We start from the raw sequence: 15,370 nt of genomic DNA on the forward strand, positions 1-15,370 counted from the left end.
ATAGTTTTAAAAATTTATGGTCTGATGATTCCAGCATTCCTGTCATCTTTGACTCTGGATCTGATGCTTGTTTCATCTCTTCAAAGTGTATTTTTCTTGCCCTCTAGCATGCCTTATACTTTTTTGTTGAAAGGTGGCCATAATGTAGTGTATAAAGGAACTGCAGTAAATATGCCTTTAGTAATATGGTGGTAAAGTCTGGGGAGAGGGAAAATGTTCACTAAGCCTATGATTAGGCCTCAGTCTTTTGGTGACCTGTGTCCTGAACAGTGAATTTCATCAGTTCTTCTCAATTTTATTCCCCACCATTCTACCCTTCAGTAGGACAAAATCTCTGGTTGGGGCTAAAGTTGGGTATTTCCCTTTCTCCAGTGAGTTTAGGCTCTGATAGAACCCTAGGAAGTTGGGCTTTGATAAAATAGTTTCTCTTGAGTTCAGGTCTTGCTAAGAAGAACAGAATGCTCTAGCATATTTCAAAATGGTTTCTTTTCTACTTTTCTGCTGGAAGCCCTGAGAGATTTCTCCACTGTCTACTATAAAGACCTGGTAAAACCCTTAGAAGTAAAATTCACAGAAGTGTGGGAGATTTTGTGAGTTGTGAGCCCCTATGACTGAGCCTCTCTGAAGACTTTTTTAAAGACTTTATTTTTTCAATGTATTTATTTATTAAATTTAATTAATTTATGACTGTGTTGGGTCTTCATTGCTACTTGTGGGCTTTCTCTAGTTGCATGAATGGAGGCTACTCTTCATTGTGGTTTGTTGGCTTCTCATTGCAGTGGCTTCTCTTGTAGAGCATGGGCTCTAAGGCACACAGGCTTCAGTAGTTGCAGCTTATGGGCTCAGTAGTCAGGGCTCAGCTCCCTCGCAGCATGTGGGATCCTCCTGGACCAGGGATTGAAGTCATATTCCCTGCATTAGTAGCAAATTCTTAACTACCAGGCCACCAGGGAAGCCCCAGACTTTATTTTTTTTAGAACAGTTTTAGGTTCACACCATAATTAAGAGGAAGGTACAGAGATTTCCCTCACACCCTCTGCACCTGCACATGCATAGCCTTCCCCACCACCAACATCATCCAACTAAATGTTTTGTCTTTTACCAAGGGATGAATCTACATTGGCACATAATCACCCAAAGTCTTTAGGGTTCATTCTGGGTATTGTATATTCTAGGGGCTTGGACAAATGTATAATGACATGTACTCATCATTATAATATCATACAGAGTATTTTAACTGCCCTAAAGTTCCTGTGAGCTTTGCCTCTTCATGCTTTATGCCCTCTCCCCTGCGATCACTGATCTGTCACCTCAGTCTTGCCATTTCCGCAGTGTTGTAGAGTTGGAACCACACGGCATGTAGTCTCCCCAGGCTTTCACTTAGTAATGTACATTTTCACGTGCTAATACACTTTTAGGGTTCTCTCGTGTCCTTTCACAGTTTGACAGCTCATTTCTTCTTAGTACTAAATAATATTCCATTGTCTGGATGCGCCGTAGTTTATCTGTCCATACGCCCACTGAAGGACACCTTGGTTGTTTCCAAGTTTAAGCAATGATGAATAAGGTTATTTTATTTTATTTTTTTGAATAAGGTTATTTTAAACAATTATAACATCTGTGTGTGAGTTTTTGTGGGCCATGAGTTTTCACCTCCTTTGGATAAATACCAAGGAGTATGATTGCTGGATTTTTATGGTATGAGTAGGTTTACTTGTGTGAAAAACTGGCAAACCATCTTCCAAAATGATTGCTCTATTTTTTAATTCCTACCAGAAATGTGTATGAGTTCCAGTTACTCCACACCCTTGCCAGTATTTGGTGGTGTCAGTGTTTCAGGTTTTGGTCATTCTCATAGGTGTGGTAATACCTTACTGATGTTTTAATTTGCATCTCCCTGATAACATAGTCTATGGAGCATCTTTTCTTATGCTTATTTGCCACCTATTTGTACATGTTTTTGGTGAGGTAATGGATCCATTTTTTAATCATTTTTTTCCCCTTATTGTTAAGTTTCAAGAGCTCTTTGTATATATTGAATAACACTCTTTTATCAGTTGTAGCTTTTGCAAATATTTTCTCTCAGCCTGTGGACTGTCTTCTCATGCTCTTAGCATTGTCTTTCCCAGAGAAGAAGTTTATAATTTTAATGAAGCCAGCTTATCAATTTCTTTTGTGGATTATGCTCCATGTTATATGTAAAATGTAATTTCTATACTCAAGGTCATCTCGATTTTCTCCTATGTTATAATCCAGGAGTTTTATAGTGTTGCATCTTACACTCAGGTCTGTGACTGTTTGGAAATAATTTTTGTGAAGGGTATAAGGTCTGTGTGTAGCTTTTTTTTTTTTGCACGTGGATGTCCAGGTATTCCCACACCATTTAGTGAAAAGACTATCTTTGCTTCATTGTATTGCTTTTTCTCCTCTGTCAAAGAGCAGTTGACTGTATCTGTGGAAAGCTATTTCTAGGCTCTCAATTGTATCCCATTTATCTATTTTCTATTCTTTTGTCAACATCACACAGATTACTGTTGTAAGTCCTAAAGCTGTGTAGTATCGGTCCTCCAACTTTTTTCTTCTCTTTTAGTATTGTATTGGCTATTATAGGTCTTCTACCTCTCTATGTAAACTTTAGAATCAGGTTTGTCTGCTGATATCTATTAAATAATGTGCTAGGATTTTGATTGGGATTGCACTGAATCTATAGATCAAGCTGGGAAGAACTGACATCTTGATAATGCTGTTTTCCTATCCATGAAAACAGAATATCTCTCCGTTTATTCAGTTCTTTGATTTTATTCATCAGACTTTTGTAGTTTTCCTTATATAGATCTTGTACATATTTAGTTAGATTTACAAACATTTAATCTTGGAGGGTGATAAGTAAATGATAAGGTATTTCAAGAAAATGGGCACCACTTTCAAAAGAATCTTCTGAGATGGTCTTGATCACCTGATGGAAGCAAGATAGCAACTGGCTCAGTCAACATGTTTATGTTTGTGCAGGATTTCAGAAACAGGAGTATTTTGTGAGAGCTGCCCAACCATGCTGGCTCCATCAGTGAAATGTCTTTCTACCCTGATGAGTCCATCATTCACTCATCATCCAGTGACAAGAAACTTATATGGGGGAGATTCAGTGAAGATGTGGAATGGAAAACTTGAGGCTACTTGGCCTTGATAGCTCAGATTGCCTAAGTGATATCAAATGGTGCCCAGGCCAGCATCCCCCCTTCAGATGAAGATCATTACTGACAAGAAACAATATGGCCATCTTCCAATGACCACATGTATTCCATTTCACCAGAATGATTAAGGCAAGCTTCCAGGGCTCTCTAAAAACCACCTGCCATATTTCAAAGATTATTTTATTTTCCTCTTTTCTGTTCTTTAAATAAAATTTCTTCAAAAGGGCAGGTTTTGCTTTGTTTACTGTTTTCTAGTCCAAGCTGAAGACAAGGACTGAGGCTAAAATTTGTTGGGGAATTTTTTCAATAACTGGCTTTCTGTGCTTCTTTGAGTTATTTTGTCCTCTTGCCTTGTAGGCAAGAACGTTTTTAGTTTTAAATTTTACCATTCATTGAGAATTCTCAGTTGTCCACACTCAGCCTGCAGCAATTTGTCAATTACAGTTGAGGTTTTTCTGCCCTGGCAGTGGTTCCCACAGAAGTTTCTACTTGTAAGTTTCTGCTCCAATAAGTTGTGGCTCTCTGTATTCACTTGTTTCTTCAATTTGAAGGGCAGCAGTTTGACCTTTGACCTCACTTCTCCCACAGAGAAGTCTAAGAAGAATTGTTGATTTTCCAGTTTGTTCAGCTTTTCACTGTTAGGACAGGGTAGTGACTTCTTAAAGTTCCTTACGTGATGGACAGGAAACTGGGAGCCCATTACCTTTCCTCATTGTTTTTTACTTTCTGTATATCCAAGTTGCTATCTGATAAATTTCTTTTTAGTCTGAGATTTTTTCTTTAGCATATAGTGTATTGAATAGTATAAATTTACTTGCAGCAAATTCTGTGTGCCTTCTTTCATCTGAAAATGTCCCTACTTTACCTTCATTTTTGAAGAATCTTTTAGTTGGATATAGAATTCAATGGTGACAGTTTTATTTCCTTTAAAGATGGTATTGCATTGTTTAATAAGATGTTTTTTGTCTTGTACAGTTTCTGATGAGACATCAGCTATCATTCATAACATTGTTCCATATGTATATCTTATTTTTCTGATGCTTTTAAAATATTCTCTTTCTCTTTATGTTTCACCAATTTGGGCATCATGTATTTAGAAGAAGTTTTCTCTATATTTATCTTGCATGGGGCTTGTTGAATATCTTGGATCCATGGGTTCGTGTTTCTATCAGATTTGGAGAGTTTCAGTTATTATTTCTTAAAGTATTTTCTTCTGCCTGCTTATTTCTCTCCCCCTCATACTCAAATTACATGGATATGGACTTCCCTGCTGGTTCCATGGTTAAGACTCCATGCTTCCACTGCAGGGGACACAGGTTCAATCCCTGGTTAGGGAAGTTCCACATGCCATTTAGTGTGGCCAAAAAATAACAAAATAAAAAATAAAGAAGGCATTGTTTCCAGGGGCTGAGGAGAGGAAAGAATGGGGAGTGACTGTTTAAAAAAATTGCATGTACATTAGAAACTTGATTTTATTCCATGCTTATTGATAATCTATTCATTTTTCTACGTTTTTCTCTCTTTCCTCCTATTTCAGTAATTGCTATTGTGCTTTCTTCCCATTCACTGATCCTCTCCTCTGCAGTATTTAAATGCTATTCTTAAGCACCAGTATCATTTTTCAGTTTTATATTTTCAATTTTTTATTGTTTAAATTGTTCTCCTAAAATACTTTGTCTCTTTACTTATTATATCCATATTTTAATACAATTTCTTTAACATATTACAATAGTTGATTAAAAGTCCTGCTATGATAATTCTAATAACTGAGTCATCTTTGGGTTTGTATCTGTTGACTGCTCCTACATCCTAACTTCGAATGTGGGTTCTCCCATGCCATTTCTTAAAATGTCAATTCTCCCATGATGCAGCTTTCAAATTGGTGTGGAAAAAAATCCAACATGATCTGAAATGTCAGTGAAGCCTCTTTTCTGGTTTAAAATTTACCTGAAAGGTAGAAGACAGAATCCCACTGGAGTCAGCCTGGAGATGGTGGAAATATTTGGATGGCTTTAGACATCTGAGTAGTCCTGGCTTTCAAATGTAGAGGATTTTCTGGATTCAGTTCTACACTTGATCCTCTTCTTACTCTGTGTACTTTTGCTGGATGATCCTATCCATTCTTATGGCTCCAATTGGTATCTATATACTGATAAATTTCAAAACTATACTTATAGCCCAAAACTTCCTCCTGAGTTCCAGACCCATATGTCCACTGCATACACTTCCATCTGCAGGTCATAAAGACACTTTCAACTGAGCATATTCATAACATAATAAATGTACACATTCTTTCTTTCTCTCTTTCTCTCCTTGCTAGGCTTTGTGAAAAATTGTTAGTCACTCAGTCGTGTCTGACTCCTTGTGACCCCATAAACTGTAGCCCACCAGGCTTCTCTGTCCACAGAATTCTCCAGTCAGGAATATTGGAGTGGGTAGCCGTTTCCTTCTCCAGGAACTCTTCCCGACCCAGGGATTGAACCCACATCTCCTGCATTGCAGGCAGATTCTTTACCATTTGAGTCACCAGGGAAGCCCAGACTTTAGGATATCCCAATAAAAAATTTTTTAATACTTTATATAAAATTGTGTACAAAAGTTTTATATTAAAAATTGGGGTACCAAGATTAAATTCCTAAGGTATCATTTCTTGTTAAAGTGTTCACTTTAATAATTAAACTAACATCCTATTTTATATCATTTTACATTAGAATTTTTATTATTTGACCTTTGACTATCTATTATTTACATAATCAAAAAGTCTACAAAAAGTCTATTAAAATAGACTTTACAAAAAGTCTATTAAAAGAAGTCATTGCCCAGGCAAAAAGAAGATTTAGAGGAAGCATAAATGATTGTCTTTGAATGTGTTAAGGTGTAGCAAGCATAAATCAATACAATATCTCTTTGCCACTTCAACTAAAATCTAAAAAAAAACCTATTAACTTCACTGAGTTGTGAGTTGGCATATTCTATGAATTTAAGTTATGATTATCCATAACATCTTTATCACTGAAACATGAAAAGACAAGTTCTTTGTTAGGGTATATTCCAGGAAACCAAAGGGAGTGTGCCTCATTCCTTAGCCTGTGATATGAATGAAATGATGCACAATTGCTGTGTGGGGAAGACCATCATGTATTTCTCCTAGTGTAGAGTTACTGGAAAGAAAGTTCTTTTCTCTCTTTCTTTAAAGAACATAGGTGATAATTTGAGGCTAAATTGGGAGGAGTTGGCTACTTAGGCAACAGAACAGAGGAGCTTGAAAAAAAAAAAATTCTTCAAAACTTTGCCCAGGATTCGTCTTTTGATTCCCATGCTCTTGTCCTGCTTTACATCTTTAGTGAGCATGACGGCAAAGACTTGGGTTTGTCTCAAAACTGCCCCTGAGAAGCTGCAAGCCCTGCCCCTGCAAGCCTGTTAGCTTTCTCTCACTGGGCAATTCAGCGTGTATCCTTGTGGAAGGCCGGCCCCAGGGGAGCAGGCGGCCTGCATCACGTCTCCAGAACTAGTTCCACAGTTGGGCTCTGCTTTATCCATGGGTCAGTGAGGTAGTGGGAACGGTGAAAAAAGCCCCAAATCTGAAGTCAGAGACCAGTATTCAAATTCCTGCTTCTGTGCCTTGATAACCTTAGGTAATTCTTATCTTTCCTTCTCTGAAAAAAATGGAAGTAATAGTACCTTTTTTGCATGGTTGCTGTGGAAACTAGGTTAAGAGACTCTAGTACCTGATAGCCAGTTAGTGCTCTATAAATGCTAATTTTTCCCAACCCCTTTTTCTTTCAACCTCTAGGTAAGTTATGGGAGAGAATGATGCAAATCACCAGCTACAGCCACAAAGATGCCAGAAAGACAGGTCTGTGGAAGTGGATATTGTGCATGTTTGTATTTTTATTCCCCTTAATTCTCCATTAGTCCTACCGTTTGGTATGGAAAGAAAGAAGGGAGAATTCCCTATGGTCCAGTGGTTAGGACTCTGCACTTTCACTGCTGAGGGCACTGCTGAGGGTTCAGTTTCTGGTTTGGGAACTAGGATTCTACAAGCCATGTCATGTGACCAAAAAAAAAAGAAAAAGAAAATTATGTTCTACTAAGGTTGGCCAGGCTTCACTGGTAGCTCAGCTGGTAGAGAATCTGCCTGCAATGCAGGAGACCCCAGTCGATTCCTGGGTTGGGAAATTTCCCTGGAGAAGGAATAGGCTACCCACTCCAGTATTCTTGGGCTTCCCTGGTGGCTCAGAGGGTAAAGCGTCCGCCTGCAATGTGGGAGACCCCGGTTCAATCCCTGAGTTGGGAAGATCCCCTGGAGAAGGAAATGGCAACCCACTCCAGTACTCTTGCCTGGAAAATCCCATGGACGGAGGAGCCTGGGAGGCTGCAGTCCATGGGGTCGCAAAGAGATTCTTGGGCTTCCGTGGTGGCTCAGATGGTCAAGAATCTGCCTGCAATTTGGGAGACCTGGGTTCAGTCCCTGGGTTGGGAAGATCCCCTGGAGGAGGACATGGCAACCCACTCCAGTATTCTTGCCCAGAGAACTGCCATGGACTGGTGGGCTACAGTCCATGGACTCATAAAGAGTCAGACACGACTGAGTCACTCAGTCACACGGAGCACAGCGCACCACCAGGGTGGCCATTTTCCGTTGGATCCAAAATCTGCTTCACAAACTTCCTCCAAGCAGAGAGCAGCATCTTGCTCCTCCTTTTCTGCAGGATCCGGTAATGAGGGTGTACTCCCCATGGGATAATTGCTGTCTGTAGGGGTCCTCTGTACCGGCAGAAGCTAAAGCCTGGGAAACACTTGTGGGAAAAACAATCAAATGGACAATGCCAAGGATGTTGCAGTGACTCAGGGTTTTCTCAGTTCAGTAGTAGCCATTCTCCACGTTCAGCCTGGAGGAAAAGAGATGTTACATGAGGAAGGTGATTCGGAATCCAAAAGCAAAAAAATTCCGATATTTATATACACAGACCTTTTCCCTCAGTGGTTCACACGGAAACTCAGGAACAGCACTGCTCTTCTGAGAGCTATTTCAGGATCCCACACATCTTGCTGATGTTTGGAGACAAGCTTAAGCAGTGATGTGCCGGTAGGCTGGCTCTCTGGGTGGGGTGTGAGGGGCCCTATTGATGGCACCTGCTGGTTTCCATGGTGTAAATACTGCCACCTGAGTCAGTGACAAGCTACCGATGTGACATCACTGAGCGTGGGGTGGGGGAGAGCCTTGAAAAACTGGCTCTCTTGGCTTGGGGCAAGCCATCTCTGGCACAACGCCAAGCTCATATTTAGTGAAAATTGCTATAGCTATTGGCAGATTCAGCCCTTGTTGAAAAAAGACATCATCGAGTTCTAGAATTCACCGCCTCCTGCTTTCTGGCCTGCATTTTGGTCATTGTTGCTCCTGCTTTTTGAAGCAGCTCTAGTGAATCTCACTGCTGTGGACCCCAGACCCTTTGACTTAATTAAGATTGATGTCTTCATTAGATTGTGAAAAGGAATGCTCGGACATTTTATTACCTGGTGGCTGGTGCCTAGTACTTTCTGTTCCCTGGCCCATCTCCCCCACCTCCTGTGACACATTCCTGAAAAGACTCCAGGAAAAAAAAAAAAATGTTACAGACTTGGCAGATCAGCGTTTTCTGATTGTGCAATGCTCTTCCTGAGAAACCCCATTCTCCAAAGGCAGTCATTCTGAAACCAGAGCAAGAAATGCAGGGACAGGCTGGCCACCAGGAGGGCAGCCTAGGAAGCCAGGCGGTGGAGCACTGGGGCACAGTAAATTGATGGGAGATGGCATTTGTGTCTACTGCATCAGTTCTATGGGTTTATGTAAACTGTCAGAAATTGCATCAGGAAGAATGAAGGAAAGAAAGGGTTTACTTTTCCAAATACTCTACTTTCATTTTAATTATTTCACACCCCTTATGAACAATTTCTCCTTATCTCATTTGTGCCTCATAGCAGGCTGATGAGACATGATAAAAAAATATTGTTAATATAGTAAATATAACAACATAGTACATATAATACATTGGTGCAATATGTGACATAACAAGTCTGAATATGATAAATATGATTATGCCCCCTTTCCAGACAAAGACACTGAGACTCAGAGAAGACAAAGGACTTGTTTAGGATCTCATAGACGTAATGACAGTGGGGGAACATGAACCCACATGTCTGACGCCAGGCTAGAGCTCGCTCTATACCAGACGGTGTGTACATGGTGATTGGAGGTGGAGGAGCCAGAAACCCACAAGTCTGATGCTAGGCTAGAGCTCACTGTATACCAGATGGTGTGTACATGGTGATTGGAGGTTTCTATCATCTCTGATTATGTAATCATATGTGCCAGGTGGCATCAGAACCACCAGAACATTCAAACAAGTCTGAAGTTGTGCTACTATCCAAGGAGTTTCAACAGGCTCCTTGATGTCAGGTTTTCTCCAAGGTGTATAGTTCAGTGACCCCTCACTTATTCAAGGACTGGCAGTGAAGGAGATAATCTCCAAAAATAAAATGACTCTGTAATTATTTGCATTCTATAAGCTTCCAAACTTTGAACAAAATATGTTAGAGCTACTTGGCACATCATCCTGTGTTTTTAAACATAGGATGCAAAATGCAGTTTGCTGACCTTTCTCGTTGACTTAGGGTATCACTGTAAATCTCAATGTTTTTAGACTTGAATATACAACCCTCTAGGGCTCTATCCCACAAGGTTCCAGACTACTATGCTGTTTGAAATTCCTGCTTCTTTTTGGCTTCTACAAGTGCACCTACCTTTAAGAGTCTCTGCACTCTCTACTCTCTTGCAATTTCTCATCTATTAAGAAGTGAGCAACTGGTCCAGATAGACTTGTTAATGAAATAAGAGGAGATAGGCTTTAAATAGAGGTTTATATAATCCTTTCTAGGGGTAAGTCCTTTCATCATCTTTTGTTTTAGGGGTATGGTAGGAGCTTTCATTGTGCTTGCCAGATCCTTTCCCAGGCCAGCTCTCTTGTGGCTCTGCTGCTGTGAGTTGCAGCTTGCAGCTTGATCCTTCCCTGAAGACTTGCTCTTTGTCCACAGGCGCTCCTCTACCCAGAAATGCCTGGGAGGTGTCCAGGGGTGGTTGCAGCCAACTACAAACTCAAGGGTATAAAATCCCAGCCCCTTTGCCTCCAGGTGGGATAGTTCTGTGAGGCCATCCTTGTCCCTTGTCCCAGAGCTTCCCATGGGATTTGGCTGAGGCTGGACTGCAGCTGAATCCACATCTTGCTTTACTTTGCCTCCAAAGTGTCCCTGAGAGCACTTGCACAAGACTCAGTCTCTGATCTCAGAGACTCTAACCTAAGACAGGTTCACCTGCTTTCCTGCTGTTCACATTCTCAGCTGTATTTTGGAGACATCTCCCTATCCCCTTCCTCAACTCAACATTTAACAGAGAAGAGCAACCTAATCATGAAAGAAAGAATTCATAATGAGAAAAAAATATTAGTTTTGCAAAAAATATATTAGAAAATTTTAAATTTGTCAGAATTCAACTTAAAGCCTTACGAGTCACATACTAGGATTCTAGAATACAAGTATAAAGGACACAATTTCCCTTCACCTCATCCTTTTGAGAAACTCACGGCCTGATGAAGAAACCAACAAGTTAAGTAGGACAATTACCACACATCATAATAAATGCTATTATTGAAGTCTGAACTCATTCAAGAAATATTTCTTGAAGATATTACTATATACAAAACTTCTGGAGTCTAAACAACCCAGAACAAAGAATTGTAGAGTCCAAAGGCTGGAGAAGAGATGATAGTTTTTACTTTGGAAATGATACTGAAGCTGCTTCTGGTAGAGTGAGCACGGGTTGACCAGGGGAAGGTTAGGGAAGGTTCAGATCAAAGAACAATGACCTGAAAGGATGTGCTGTTCAGGGCACTGGGGAGAAATTTGTCATGGCAGGAGTTAAGAAGAAGGCAGAGAGTAAGGAAGGGATGATGTAAAGACCATTATCTGATAGGCTAAGAAGTTTGGGATGAGTTGGTTGAATGGCATCACCAACACAGTGCACATGAGTTTGAGCAAGCTCTGGGAGATAGTGAAGGACAGGGAAACCTGCCATGCTGCAGTCCATGGGGTCACAAAGAGTTGGACATGACTTACTGACTGAACAATCTGAAGTCAAGTCAGACCTGTGAACCTAGGAATGAGGCCAAGACCGTCCCAGTAGGAGCACGACTGTCAACCATTAGGCAGGGAGAGGTGTGGGAGATCACAGCTTGACAAGCAGAGGCCTGCATCAGGCCCTTGTGTGGAGCTACCAACAGCCCTAATGACCTGTGACATCATGGCCTAGCTGTGACACTGGTGGGCCAATCCATGTCTCTGCCTGGAAGAATTCTTAAGTTTTCACTCTTGAAAATTCGATCTATCAAGGAACTTGAAATTCTCCTGCACAGAGCTTCTTGTGTTCGAGGTGATTAGCTGTCCATATATGACTTGACAGGATCAAAAAGTATTTAAGAGAATCTCGGCCCCCAGATCCCTTAGTCTGTCATTATTGCCTGAAAGGTTACAGTTGTAGATCCATGCTTATGACTCACCAGTCTCTCAGCAGGTTGGGGAAGAAGGTGGGGACTGGGGGGAGGAGAGGGTAAAGAGGAGAGATTGTGGGTGCTTGGTGGGACCGTGGGGATACAGGGGTAGTAGGGATGGGGAAAGAAGCAGGAAATCAGAGCTTCAGAGAGGTATAAATAGACATTTTCTTTCCCTCACAATGATGCAATGGGCAGGTGCTGGCTGCTCAAATTTATCATACATAAATATCACTTAATATCAAGTATTTTGATTATTTTATTATGGAGAAAACCTATTTTCAGACTGAGCAATTCCTGCCTTGGTTTATATTTTTCTAGTACTAATAGCAACAATAACAATATATAAACACTGAATAGTTACTGTATGCCTGGCATTGGGCTAAGAACTTTGCCTTCACTAATCTCATTTAATTCTTCTCCAGAATTATGATAGAGGTACTGTGAGTGCTGACTTATAGTGGACCAGGGAAGTAGAGTTTAGAGTGCTTCCCTGGCTTGCTCAGAATCACATAGTTGGTGAGTGGCATATCCAGGTCAGCGTGCTTCCCTCCAAAGTCAATCCTTAAACTCTGGCTTTCCCAGCACAGTTATTTGCTCCTTCCTCCATCATTTCAAGGACTTCCCAGGTAGTGCTAGTGGTAAAGAACCTGCCTGCCATGAAAGAGACGCAGGTTAGATCCCTGGGTCAGGAAGATCCCCTGGAGGAGGGCATGGTAACCCATTCCAGTTTTCTTGCCTAGAGAATCCCGTGGACAGAGGAGTCTGGCAGGTTACAGTCCATTGGCTTGCAAAGAGTCAGACACTACTGAAGCGACTTAGTGCATAGCACCACCATTTCAAATGCTTTTTGTCCTTCAAAGCCTTCCACTTTCCTTCATTCACTTAACTGATACCATCGAGCACCTTCTGTGTACGCTGCATCCTCGTCCCCCATGGAGCTTTCCCACACTGATTTCTACTGTCTTTAAACACCTGAGTCTTTAACGTAGGGAGTGAATCTTATGAATAGATTTGTATGGTTCTCTAAATGTTTTTAGTGGATTTACTTTGTTTTCTCTCCAAAGATTTTAATCTATGGCTGGGTCAGGATCAAGTCTTCAAGTTTCCCATCTTCTCAACAGCACCCAACTCGGTGTTTGGTGGATATGTCAGGATGCCCCTGACTCTTAGCCCATCCAGGGCCTGTATTTTTAGGAAGAAGAAATGCATGTGTGGACCTGATAAGATCTGAGTGACATGTGGAGAAGATGCCCTACGAGTGATGATCAGCTATGTTTACCATTTAACTCCACAGCGGCAGGCCAAGATAACTGTCGTGGTCTGTGGACAGAAGTTCATGAAGATCACTGCTTGACAGGTCAGGGTAAAGGTCTCCTTCTTTCCAAATATGTGAAGGGGCAGGAAACGTGTACACCAGGTGTTTTGTGTTCATGGCTGCCTGGGAAAGATAATTCTGTCTGCTCGATAAGAACATTGTGCTCTGCCCACCAGGTTGTTTTTCCAGCAGCTATTTTCTGCCTATAAAAACGAGCATCGCTGGCTCTCAGCGTCTTTCCGCAAATCCCTTGGGCTACAAACAATAACAAAAGGTATCTCATATTTATACAACACAGTCCTCAGAAAAGCTCAAGGACCTGAACAAAGCTTGTTTTCATATGTAAGGGTTCTTATATAATCCCCAAGGGGAAAGGGGCAGAGGGTGACAATTGAGTTTGGAACGCTGTCACTCCTAGCTAATAAAACGGAAAAGTGAGGCCCTGCAGCAGGATACGCTGACGGTCACGATCAGGACAGGAAGGCCCTTCTTCCCCACTTCCTGTCCAGGGTTCTTCCCACTGGGCCACACTGCCTTGTCAGAAATCTGAAAACCTGGAGGAGACGACTGGCAGGGAATGCGTGGGAGAGGAAGCCCGGCCATTCGGGGAGGGATGCCTCAGTGTCACTGCATTTGACGACTGTTGTTTTCACTGGTCAGGATTTTGCAGTTCCTCACACGAGCGCCCTTTTTGTCCTTGGTAGAACGAATCCTGGGGAGAGTGCTCATCACCCTCAGTAGGATTTGGAGCTGGATCAGAGTAGATTTCTGAGGTCTGGATGGTTTGGGGGAGAGCCATCTGAGCAAAGGGCATTCTGTAAATATTTATTACACACTTAGATACAAAGATGAGTAAGGCATAAGCTTGGGACTCAATCTGGGCACCATGTTGCAGGGGAGACAAACTGGATGAAAGGATCTGTGAGAGCTGGATGAATGCAGTAAAGGAAAGGCAGTCACTTTTGATTGTGAATTTGAGTCAGGACTCCGTGGGCCTGGGAGAGGGGCATTTGTGTTGAGGCTTGAAGGATAAACAGGAAGGCTTTTAAGGGATACCTTCTACACTGCACTGAGGCTGTAGCTCTCTAGTAAAATCGCCTGGGGAAGGTTAAGGCCATCTCTGTCCCTAAATAATTGGATTGAACTGATTCGAGTGTCACCTGGGCATTGGTATTGCTGAAGGGCTCCCAGGTGATTTTACTGAGCAAACAAGAGAGACCACCACAGAAGGAGCGTGGGCCCTGGGATTAGTTCTGTCCAAACACTGTCAGCTTGGACTGGGGCCGCTGTGGGCTGTGTCAGTGGCCCCCCACTGCTGATTCCTCCCGCTTCTACCTGTGCCTGTGAAGAAACTCTGCCACGGGGGAGTCTCTCCCTTTTGACAAGCTTTCCTTGACTCAAAAAGCCTGGACTGGGAATCAGGAAATCTGGCTTCTATCCCACTGAGGTGCTACATGAGTGTGCTGGGTCACATAAAGAGATAAAGACATTCGGCTTTAATACTTGCAAGACACTATGCTGAGGACTCAACGCATACCCAGGCTTTGATGTCTCCCTTCTGTTGACGTTTTTAGATCAGGATTTGTAGGTCATAGAATCTATTTAGGACCAGAATTATTTTTCAAGAATGATATAGGGACTTCCCTGGCGGCCCAGTGGTTGAGACTTTGCCTTTCAATGCATGGGGTGTGGGTCCATCTCTGGTCAGGGAACTAAGATCCCACATGCCTTGGGGCCAAAAAATTAAAAACATAAAATAGAAGCAATATTGAAACAAATCCATTGAAGACTTTTAAAATGGTCCACATTTAAAAAAAATTTTTTTTAAAGATGTAAAACAAAGAAAAGTGGGGTGCACTGCATAGAATTGGGGCCAGTATTGAAGTAAAATTTTGTTTCAGTTATAAATATATGCATTTACTGGGTCATAAAGACCCTGATGCTGGGAAAGATTGAAGGCAGGAGGAGAAGGGGATGACAGAGATTGAGATGGTTGGATGGCATCACCGACTCTATGCACATGAGTTCGAGTAAGCTCCAGGAGTTGGTAATGGACAGGGAAGCCTGGCGTGCTGCAGTGCATGGGGTCGCAAAGAGTCAGACACGACTGAGTGACTGAACTGAACTGAAAGTAAAATACTGAAAGTAAAATGTTATGTTGTGGGTTGAAAGTTAAAAACTGTAAGAGTGCTCACTGGTAGTACATATACTAAAATTGGAAGGAATCAAAGAAAATTAGCATGGTCCCTGTAGAAACTCACAAAACATTCCATATTTTT

At 41.7% G+C, this 15,370-nt stretch overlaps 1 pseudogene; it reads left to right on the forward strand.

The window, feature by feature from the left end:
- Positions 1-15,278: 15,278 nt before the first annotated feature.
- LOC133058910 (U6 spliceosomal RNA) lies at positions 15,279-15,370 on the forward strand (annotated as a pseudogene).

Source organism: Dama dama, chromosome 6 (genome assembly GCF_033118175.1).
Source record: "Dama dama isolate Ldn47 chromosome 6, ASM3311817v1, whole genome shotgun sequence".
Classification (NCBI taxonomy): domain Eukaryota; kingdom Metazoa; phylum Chordata; class Mammalia; order Artiodactyla; family Cervidae; genus Dama; species Dama dama.